The sequence below is a fragment of the Arvicanthis niloticus genome, chromosome 21, assembly GCF_011762505.2.
Source record: "Arvicanthis niloticus isolate mArvNil1 chromosome 21, mArvNil1.pat.X, whole genome shotgun sequence".
Taxonomy (NCBI): Eukaryota; Metazoa; Chordata; class Mammalia; order Rodentia; family Muridae; genus Arvicanthis; species Arvicanthis niloticus.
Genome location: NC_047678.1, coordinates 33,026,555 through 33,037,692, shown reverse-complemented (window position 1 = coordinate 33,037,692; position 11,138 = coordinate 33,026,555). Strand labels below are relative to the sequence as shown.

The following is an 11,138-nucleotide window of genomic DNA, read 5'->3' as shown; positions in this document are numbered from 1 at the left end:
AAAACACTTCTTGGTATACGTTGTGAGGCATTAGTAGGAAAAATGAAGCTAAAGTCAACATGTGTGTTGTGAAAACTTAGGATCCTTTTGCCTGAAACTTTATGCTGTGGATTTGTCTTGCCCTGCAGAAGTGGAAACCCAGAGGAAGACACTAACAGCTAGAGAATAATGATCTGTTCATCAAGGACCAATCCAACATTCTACTCCTCGGAGTACACACATGCCTGCGTGAACACATAAGCACACACACACAAACCACACACAGGCACACACACACACACACACACACTCACATATCACACACTTTAAGATCTATAATCTATATATTAGTAGGTGGCAGCATGACCATACAGTGTCTATGCAAATCACTCTTCTAAAACACCACGGAAGTCATGTGTCTTGTAAGCCTGGTTTTTGTTTGTTTTCCATTTTTTACGTCTACCATTAAAGGTAGGTGTACCTAAATAAAAGTCAAAAAAATAAAATAAAAACTAAAAGAAGAAGAGATTTTCCTGGTATAGTTTACGGTAGTTATATATTTGTTGTTTGGTCGTGGGGTTACTAATCACCACTGGTAAGGTTTTTTTGTTTGGTTTGGTTTTGGTTTGTTGTTTGGTTTATTTTTGTTTTGATTTTTGTTTGTTTTTTTTTTAATGTATTGTGCATTGCAGCAGATCCACAGTTAACTAACTCACTGTCTGCATTTCAGAAGCTCGGGTATTGGATATTGTTAAAATGAGATTTGGTAATTGTACACAAAAGTACACAACTATAATTTTGCTACCCATTAATAAAAAGCCAGCCAAGAAGCCCAGAATCCAATGCCTTGCTCTCAGCTGGGGATAGGAAGCTAGAATGGACTATCTTGGCTGGTGACCTATGCTGTAGGAAAGTAGGATGTATAGTTTCTTGCCGGTGGGCGGTATTCCGGAAATTTATTCACTCTTCACTGTACTTTTTCCTCCTCTTGGTAGTGTGCCCTTAGATAATGAAAAAAAAAAAAATGAATTGCACTTGATAAAAATAGTACGCATCTCCAAAACAAATGGGTAAATCACAGCTTTTATTTCTTCAGGTGTCAACTCTGCTCCCTGCCCCAGCCCTACTCCTCTGGGCTCTGCAGTGCTCAGTTTCTCTCAGTCAGCGCATCAGCGCCCAGCGGAGCAGGCGGCAGTGATCTGGGCGGTCTTGCAGTCTTGCATCCAGAAGACCAGCCTCGCTGAGCAGCTGGACTTGTCTCTCTCAGCTCCAGAGCTTGGGCATCTGAGAGCTCTAAACTGAGAATCATTTCTTGGGTGGGGTGAGGTGTTGCTGCTCTGGGCTGTTTTTTGCACTTGGCCCCGGAGAGTAAGCGCGGTGTACCAGAGCACCAGAAGCTCTGGCCAAACATTCCTAGGACTCCAGGTGGTACCCCAGCGAGGTAGGCAAGGGCTGGACTCCGGGGCGCGCCTGATGGCTGGGAGGGAGATGCAGGGTGGCGGGGCCGGGGCAGCGCGCCAGTTTCCTCTCTGATTAATGATGCTCGCGCTGCCGCGCGCGTGGCTCATGCGCTTTGTCTCCAGCCCAGGGGTGGCGAGAGCAGTGGGGATGGCAGCGCTCAGCGCACAGAGCAGGTGCCGACTGCGCTCAAGCCTGGCTTTGCACGGTTGCGGAGCGGCCAGGCATCACCAGGCATCCCCTCGGGGGCATCTCCCTCCGTGGAGGGGTCGGGAGCACGGGTGTTGAGCGGGAGCTGGGGTGTGGGGGGCATGTGCAATGCTTTCCGGTGCTCTTGGTGCCCGCCCGGCCGGACGCGTCTTCGGCTAGCAGGGAGGAGCTGGGCGCTGCCTGGGAGCCTAGCCAGCCATGTGCGAGGGCATGGCCGAGGGTGGGGGGACGGTTAGGGGGCCTCACCGAGGCTGTCTACTCTGGCTGGACTGCGAGAGTGACCGGCAGGTGGACACACTCAGTCAGAGAGATCGAAATCCTGCGAGCGAAGTAGAGAGGTAGAGAAACGAGAGAGAGAGAGAGAGAGAGAGAGAGAGAGAGAGAGAGAGAGAGAGAGAGAGAGAGAGAGAGAGAAGGGAAGAGAGGGAGAAGAGAGGGAGAAGAGAGGGAGAAGAGAGGGAGAACTCAGTGGGCAGAAGGACAGCGGGGAGGGACAGGGACAGCCAGCTCAGCGCACTCGCCCCCTGCAGTCACCTCCTCCCACCTGACCTGGGGAAGTGGCCAGAGTGCAAAGTAGCAAAGTATCAGAGACGCTGCGGGCTCCAACAACAATCACCTGGTCCCCGCATTGCTGGTGGGACCGCAGGTCGCAGAGGGGCGGACAGATCAGCGCAAGGACTGGCTGCAGGAGACGGAGGCTACTCCCAAGAGAGAGGAGCGGAGCAAAGCCTGGACACCACCCTCTCACCCCCTTTCCTGAAGCAGACAGACAGACAGGCAAATAGACAGACAGGAGCTCAGCAGCCTGGGGTGATATACAGGCTCTCTAGCAGCGACGACCTCCAAGCGTCCGGAGCGGCGACAGTCCGACAGCCGCAGCCACCACGAGTTCCCCACCAGCGCTGTGCCTGGGCAGCGCTAGGACCCCTGCCTCCAAGCCGAGGGCTCCTTTTGCTAGCAGTTAAATAAATCGACCAAACAACAAAGGCAAGCCACAAACCAAACTGACCCAACCAAAGCATTCACTGAGAAACAATACTTATTCACAAAAGCCCCAAACGAAATCCACTCAGTCAAGGCACCCGGACGCTGGGTCACTCCACTGTTCCTTCAGGTAAAGAGCCAAATGTTCCGACGTGAGGCATCGCAAGCCTTTTGTGTCTCGCTGTTGGGGCTTTCTGCTTCTACCGCCCACCCCCTTTTTTTCTTTCTACCATCTATCTGTGCTTTCCCTTTGACCTGTTTGTCGTTTCTGTGTTGTTTATCTCGTTTCTATGTCTCGCCGAAGGCATGGGTGGACTCCCCTTCCCCCAAAGCAGGCAGAAATTGGAATCTGGGAGGGGAATTGAAAGGGACGATGCTTTCTGTAACAGAAGTTTCCAGTAATTTTGTATGGGTTTTATGATGCCAAGTTTGAAAATTCTCTTGATTCAGCTGAAAAAGAACGTCGAGAAAATGGAAACTTATCACTTTCCTGTTTCCACAGAGGTCCTGGGTGCCAAGAGGTCGCGGAGAAGGGAGGGGGAGGATCATAATATTTTGTTTTATTTTTTTAAATCTTGGAGTCATTTTCATGACAGCCTCCAATGTAACGTTAGCTGTCTCAGGTGAGAAATGTGGTGATAGGATTGGATCTGTATCAGGCAAGTGTTGTTAAAAGTTTCTTCGGAAGAGAAATTGTATGGCTTAGCATTGATGTCACGGATGTGTTAAGTTCAAAGCTTGATCAACCTTCTACAGACACAGACTAAGACTGGAGCGTAAGTTTAAATGAAAAAGCAAAGAGGAAGGTAATGTCATGGTGGGATGGGAGGTACAAGGTGAGACTGCTAGACACGATCTCCCTAAGAACATGTCACCGAGGGAGGCGATCATTTCGCTGTCTGCCTTCTCAAAAGACGCAGCTTCTGCAGGCAAGAATGACAGTCTCTAAAATGGAAATGAATCTGTATTTTTTTTTTCAAAATTTGCTCCAATGCAGAATGAATCTACACTGTGCCCACCCCTTCCTCATCTGCCTTGAAACCCAACTCTGCAGTTTACTGCTTTAAGTAAGCAGCGAGGTAGACAGGGCAGGCAGGAAGGCACTCCTTGTTGTTGTTATGTTTTGTTTTTTGTTTTTCTTTTAATTCTGTGAAAGTCGGAAAGCCTTTGATATGCTCTCCAGCATGGGTAGACCCTCTCCTTTCTTCTTCAGGATTATGTTACCATAGGGCTTGATGTCTGAATAGCATTTTAGCTAATACCATTTTTTGTGAAAGACAGTCATTTGGAAGGCACGGGAGCTGGTTATGCTTCCGCCAAACAGCAGAGTGAGCTTAACGTGAGAGATCCTGTCTTCAGGTTTCTGTAGCTCTTCAAGGTATGTAACTGCTTATGTTCGATTCTCAATGCCCTTTGTCCTGATCTTCTTTTGCTTTTTAATCACTTTGACTGACAGGCTATTTTTATATTTCTAGAGAATAAATTCAGATGTCTTTTTTTTTTTTTTAAAGTGATACATGTTTTCATTCCAAAAGATTGGGAAAAGATCATCTCTTTGCTGTGCTTGTCTGTGCTAATATGATTTGGTTTCAATGTAATTTTAAAGGTATTGCTTTAGACCATAGTCTTATACATGTCTTAGCCTCTCCTTTCTGGGTATGATTTATGTCATCGGAATGATAAAGTAACTATTCCTCTCGGTGAATGTTTATTTAACAGTACTTTGGGTGAGGTGTATTTAAAGAAACTTATACAGCTCCAGGGACTACCGTTAGGTTTCTTGGTGACTTAATTTCATTCACTACATGGTGATTTCTTTTTGCTGATAATTCAGTTCAAACCCAGGCAAGTAAGTGTGTGTGTGTGTGTGTGTGTGTGTGTGTGTGTGTGTGTGTGTGTGTGTGTTATTAGATTTGCACATTGCCAATCTCCCAGTGACTGCTTGTCATAGATCCCAGTTGAGTGTGGTTATTTTGAGAACTATAGCAATCGCCCTGTTAGAGTATGCTGCACTGAGTTTTTTGCAGTCTGTTTTTAGTGCTGTTTAATGAAGTAGTGGGCATCTCACTCTGCAATGAAAGGAGCACAAGAAAAGGTAGAGCCCTGTGCTGCTGTGGAGACTGCAGAACAGATGAGAATGAAAAGGTAAAGCAGGCTGCAGAGGTGGTCCTTTGAATTGAGTATTTCTTATCAATGGGGATCAACTGGTTCAGATGAGAGGGTTCTTTCTGAATAGCCGGTTAGATGTTTCTTCAATGTCTTTGCTGGTTCTTAGAAAGAAGACTCAATAATTTGAGTTGCATAAAACTTGGAGAAGATGCTAACTGGGGACTTCCTGTGTGTCTACTATTTTTAATATAGGCTGTGAGTATGTTGGGTAATGAATGCAGAAATAATCTCAAATTCCTGAATCATTGTTCTGCTGTGGCAGATGGGTTGGACCTTACGAAACACTCTGAGATTCAAAGAACTCCCACCGTCTTCAGATGTGGTGGTCATCTGGATTTCTGCCGTGGGAATTTTGGGTTGACCTTTCTGTCATGAACTTGACACTTTGCTCCAGAGCTGTGACAACTAAGAGAATCTGCAGGTTTTAGATGGACTCAGTGGAAGAGTTGTGCTATTTTCTCCCTTTCACTTTGGGGGAAGTGTTTCTCATTTATCTTTCTAAAAACTGCATATCTTAAAATGTCTCTGAGGTAGCATTGATTACCGTTAGAATGTTATCCTGGGGGGGGGGGAGAGCAAATATCTTCACATAATAGCATGTAAGATACAAGAAGCCATTTGTCTGCATTGCTGGCACCTCCACAGAACACCCATCTTCAGGTGCAAGGTGGGAATGTTCAATCAGAAAGGTATTTTGCTCATTTTCATATTAACAGCATGCAACCATCAGGCCACTCCTCCCCCCACGGTGAAGCTCATTAGACCAAACACTTAAGTAGTTTCAAAATTAATAAGCATAAGAGAATATGAGCAGTTTATATGAAATGGAGAGCTAAGTCTTATTATTTTATATCAATGCCTCTATGAGAAGTCAAAAAGTCAGTATGGAAGTGGCCAAGTTTAAAATGAAGTAAACACCTAAGAACAATATTTGCATGGAGATGCTGCAAAATTTTTTTTTTTTCATTTGTCTTCCAACATGGTATTTCTAGAGGGGGAAGCCAACCACATTGGCTGTTACTATTTCCCTCATGGCTCTGCCTTTTGCACCAGAGTACTGGTGCCTTTCTCGAGATTATCAAGTCTGAGGGCATTCGCATCTGAATTCAAAGTGCATTTTTGTCTTTGGACAAGATAATGATAAACTTTGCAAGCAGAGCTTGGAATGAGTCAGCTTCTGAAGATAGAAAGTAGCCAGTAGCTGGTAGCCAGGCATGGATAGGATGGAGAATTCTTTTAGAATGAGGAGATAGTTCGAAGTCCACAGGACTGGACCCTGAAAATTCACTATTTGTTTTCCAGTCAGTGTTATTTGAATCTGGTCTCTGACAGGATTAGGCAAGAATGGGGCACCTAAAACTGTGGCTGACATGGAAAGCCATTTCTTCAGGGGTAAGTACCGGCATCATCATTTTACTGGGTCCTGCATTTAGGAAGCTATGACTCTCCTGGTCACAGAAAAGACTTGGCTTTCACAACAAGGCAGTGGGTCACCTGGGAGGTCTCCAGTATGCCTTACGTCAGTCATGTTGTATTTGTAAAACAGCCGCTTCTTCCCTTAAGACAGAAGATCTTTGCATCTTGAGAAATGCATAATCCAGTGGTTCCATGTATCTGTGCTTTTTGCCTTTTAATATTGCTCACTCTACCACTTCATATTAAATATGAAAACCGTGTCTTATATGCCTATGCCTATTATATGCCTATGCTAAAGGATTGTGGAATGCAGAGAGAGAGAAAGAGAGAGAGAGAGAGAGAGAGAGAACACAATCTAGACTATGTATGAGTGAACTTATTTGTAATTTTGCTTCTGAGTTCTGAGTTTCTTTTAAGATATTTTTATGGTAAGCTCTTAAAAATCAATTTTTTGTTCAGTGCTTGGTCTGGTCTTAGATTAATTTGGATCATGTTGGATTACTGTTGACCATAGATATTGAAGCTTTGATTATATATACTTACATCACAGACATCTCATGTCTGTAAAGATCCAATATGAACTGAGATACTATGTAAATCACCGTGTACTTACTAAGCCCGATAAAGAATAAATTCCCTAAGTATCAAGCCCATGCAATAATTTTTAATGTTGACAAGATTGTTATGCTACGGTCTCCCAATCCCCTTATGTCTAGAGATGTTTTCTTAGTACATCAAACGCCTTCATAGCATCTTGAGTGTGTCGTTGCTGGGGCACATCTGTATGATAGAAAACGAGAACGGAAGCAAGGCAAAAAGTAAATTGAAGTAATTGCACGGAACAATTGAAGACTTAGTGTAGGGCACACAAAGTGTTGGTTTGACTATATGGTATTTATTGGCTTTCTGCATTTGGGTCCTTAGCTTCATGCTACGATGCTGCTGCTGCTTCTTTCTCTTCTTCTTCTTCTTCTTCTTCTTCTTCTTCTTCTTCTTCTTCTTCTTCTTCTTCTTCTTCTTTTTCTTCTTCTGTTCTCCTTCTTCTTCTCTTCTCCTTCTTCTTCTTCATTTCTGGCTGCCAGCATAGATCCCAGCACTGCCAGGTGGGAAGAATGTTAACTGCTATCAGTGGTTACAATAGACTGATGCTTTAAATTCCATCTATGAACTTTTCGTATGAAAATCTCTCCTGGCAGTGTTTATAACCACAACTTAATGCGTATAGCAACATGACAAGATATTTATGTTCCGTATAATCAAAATGAAGCTCAAATGGCCACTGCAACTTATTGAAATGCTGATCACTTACTCTAAGAGTGTCTCATTCAAGGCATGTATTCATAATTGCTCTCCCATCATAAGTTCATATCACATTTTAAAATATTACCATCACTTTTTTTTACTTAACAACAGATAATCATTCGCTTTTTCTCCAGGTGAGGTGATACACAAATTGTCTCTTTTGTAAACAAGCCTTCTAGCACAGTCTCAATTTTCATATGACTGCAAGATGATAATGCAGTTTTTAAATAAAAAATAATTGGGGATGATATGCAAATTACTACAGTTTTGCTAATGTTAAAGTCAATAGCCTCTTAGGTGACATTAGTTTAAAGGTAGTGGTAATGACATGCAAAAATTTAGCTCTACTTTAAAGATGAGTCAAGACTTTTAAGAAGACAACAATGACATCATTTTAAATCCCCAATATTTTGGCAAATTTTGTAGAGGTTTACTTGACATATCGTGGGCTATATTTTGGTGCAGAAACACATAACCTTCGGAAGTATTAAATCTCTTTATAGCTGTTTCCTAGAGAACAAGTCACTCAGTTTATCTATCTAAATGAGTCCAGACAGATTTCTTCCTCAGTGCCCCATCATCCAAGGTAGTGCTGGAGTTCCTAATAATCTGCACTCTTTTCTTCCAGGTCACTGGTTGTTTGTTTATTATACACTAAATACAGGAGGTAGATGCAGAAATCATAGAACAAACAAGGAAGGTGGGTTTCTGTTACTTAGCAAAGTCCTTTCATACTGCCTGAATAACAGCCCTCACTTTAGAACATCCCAGCATGTAAGGTCTTTCAATGAAAAGGGAAATAAATTCATTCATCCTGGCATTTTGATTTAGTTGGCATTAAGAATCACTCTGCGGGAGGGGCTGGAGAGACGGCTCACTGGCTAAGAGCACTTGCTGTTCTTGCAGAGGATCAGAGATCTGTTCCAAGTAACCACCTGGTGGCACACAACCATCCAATGACAGGCATGGCATGTGGTGCGCATGCATACATACAGGCAAACACACATAAACCAAAATAAATAAATAAATTTAATAGTGATTTAAAACACTGTGATAGGAATCAACATATGCAAGCTAAAATATTTCCATGTCTTTAAATTACAATGCGGAACATTGATGTCTGAAAGGTTCTCTTTCTCCCAGTTTAAATAAATTACCTTTTCGCTGTTATATTAGGTGGTCCAGAAACTGTCCACACTCTCAGCATCTCAAGTTGACTTCAGAAGATTCCCTCAATGTTACAGCAGTTTAGAAAACTCTAGAAAAATCTAGATACAGACCACTGAATTCAAAGAAGGGACAGGTTAACTCATTGACACTAAAGATTACTCTTGACCCTTTAATATTTTATTTGCCTATAAGGAGCCCAACTCAAAAATCAAAGCCTGTCGAATGACTCCCACGTCTCTAAAAGCACAGGCAAAACTCTCACAGGACGTGCTAGCATTTATTTGTGGGAAAATACAGCAAATGGCATTCTTGGCTCGTGCTTTGTTTGTCGTGAAGTGTAATTTCAGTAGGAATTCCAGCGCTGATGTGGTGACGTAATGACATCATCGGCCGAGAAGAAAACAAGTGTGAGCAGATTCAAGTAAGCAGCAGAATTGAAACTTCCAGAGCACTTATCTTAGTTACACACCACCTCTCTAAAACAAATGGTTAACTGAGTGTTAAGCAATTTTGGAGCTGAGAAACGGTGCATATTTATTTATTTACTTATTTATTTGAAAATAAGTCCTCAGTTTACCATTAGATCATGACTCCTTAAGTCAGCATGGTACAAAGTCAAAATTGGTGTTGAATTCCCCCAAATGAATCGTGAGAATTCCATGGGGGAACGGCTGAGCCAACACCCGCACATTGTGTTGCTTCATGTGGTTTGTGTTTTATTTCTTATAAATTTATTCAACAGTCAGCAGAGTTTTTTGGAAGCCAGAATCTCCACAGCAAAGAGTTGATCTAATATTTTCTGCTGTTTGGGGGTTTCTTCCCTTGCTTGTTTGCTTTTCCAATCCTGGTTTTCACCTGTTCATTAAGAATGTTCTGGAAACACTCAGCAATGCAGTGCTGATCGGGCTTCTGAAGCATGCTGTAAAAATCACGCTTGCCCCAGAATGTCATGTATGTGGTAAGGAACTGCATGTTTAGTCTCACGGTCGCTGCTGTCTCCTACATCTATAAATAACTTCCCATTAGGAACTCTCTTCAGCATCAGGATGTCGGAGAACAGAAATGATGTGGCAGTTCATGTGTCACAAAACTTTTAGGCTTAGTGAGATGAGTCAGCCAGTGAGGGACTCTCCCTCCGAGACTGACAATTGGAGTTCAATCTTTGGGACCCACATGTGGAAGGAAAGAAGTGGCTCCTGCGGTTCTTCTGAAGGCCACTCGCACACAGTGGTTTGGAATACACACACACACAAAACACACTGAGAAGATGAATTTAAGCATTTCTAAATAAATTATGCATCTTCCAATGCATTGGTGTAATTATCCTCCTACAAATGATTTTTATATCTATGTGGTCAGACGTGGGGCAGGAAGTTAGAAGCAAAAATATTTTGACTCTTAAGTGGAGATCAAGATTGAAACTGGGGTTAGAACCAGTGGAGAGGACGTGTACCCAGGGGCCTCATGTGACAAGAGCAAGAAACAATTAGGGGAGAAGAAGGACTGTCCTCCCCAGGAAGTGTCTGTGGTTTCTCTCAGATTCTGTGAGCAGAATTTGCATTGCAATCAAAGTTTCAGTAAAATAAAGCCTGCCTTTTGCACCAGCAAACCTCAGTTCTCCACCTTCTGACCCCAGAAATACAGAGCTGCTCACCTGAGTTGTTATTTGGTCTAGATGTCTAGCTTCTTCTCCACAGTAAGTAACTCACCATAGGACCCTAGCTCAATAAACCTGAGCAGTAGCACCCTGATCCTAACAATCTACTAGTTATATGACTAGTAATCTAGTTAACTACTTAGCTGCGTCCAATCTCCATTTAGAAAGTGGAGTTGACCCAGCCTTCCAGTATTAACAATCCCTGACATGGAGAGTAATCCACTAAAATGAAGTCATTTATCTTTTCATATAGAAAGGTTAGACACAGATTCACTTATTACATAAGTAAAACACAGTTCTCTTAGTTATTTTATTTTATTATTAATATGTGTGCCTGCTTTGCCTGTAAGTATGTCTCTGTAGGACAGGGATGCCTGGTGCCTGAAGAGGTCAGAAGAATGTGTGACAGATCTCCTGGAACTGTGAGCTTCCTTCCACATGGGTACTTGGAATCGGAATCGTACCCAGTTCCTCCAGTAGAGCAACCAGTGCTCTCCATCTAACACAACTCCCTTTAGAAAAACTAAACAAAAAAACAAAACAAAAAAAACCAACAATAACAAAACAAAGCTTTAAAAAAAAAGCTAGGGTTCAGTACCTTAATTAATAATTGTTATTAATTAAAAACTAATTAATGAATCAATTAATAACAAATACTTTTTTTCTTTATCAATTATTTTTTCTGACTGAGTCTTGTTATGTATCACAAGTTAGCCTAGGCCCTCATGGCTTCCACATGCTGATTGTAAATATGCCACTATGTCCTACTGCCAAATATAAATGCCAGGTTTGG

At 42.6% G+C, this 11,138-nt stretch overlaps 1 protein-coding gene across 9 annotated transcripts in view; it reads left to right on the top strand.

Moving 5' to 3' along the window:
• The first annotated feature begins 1,124 nt into the window (after positions 1-1,124).
• Positions 1,125-11,138, top strand: part of Arpp21 (cAMP regulated phosphoprotein 21) — a 165,609-nt gene continuing 155,595 nt past the window's right edge. The window contains exon 1 of one of the 9 annotated variants that reach the window (XM_076917868.1): positions 1,125-1,420. The gene's annotated coding sequence lies outside the window, so the exon portion shown is untranslated. Of the gene's footprint in view, positions 1,421-1,780; positions 2,762-3,579; positions 4,010-4,685; positions 4,777-5,998; positions 6,193-11,138 lie in introns of those variants that run through there. The other 8 variants (XM_076917855.1, XM_076917873.1, XM_076917856.1 and 5 more) reach the window with 8 other exon arrangements.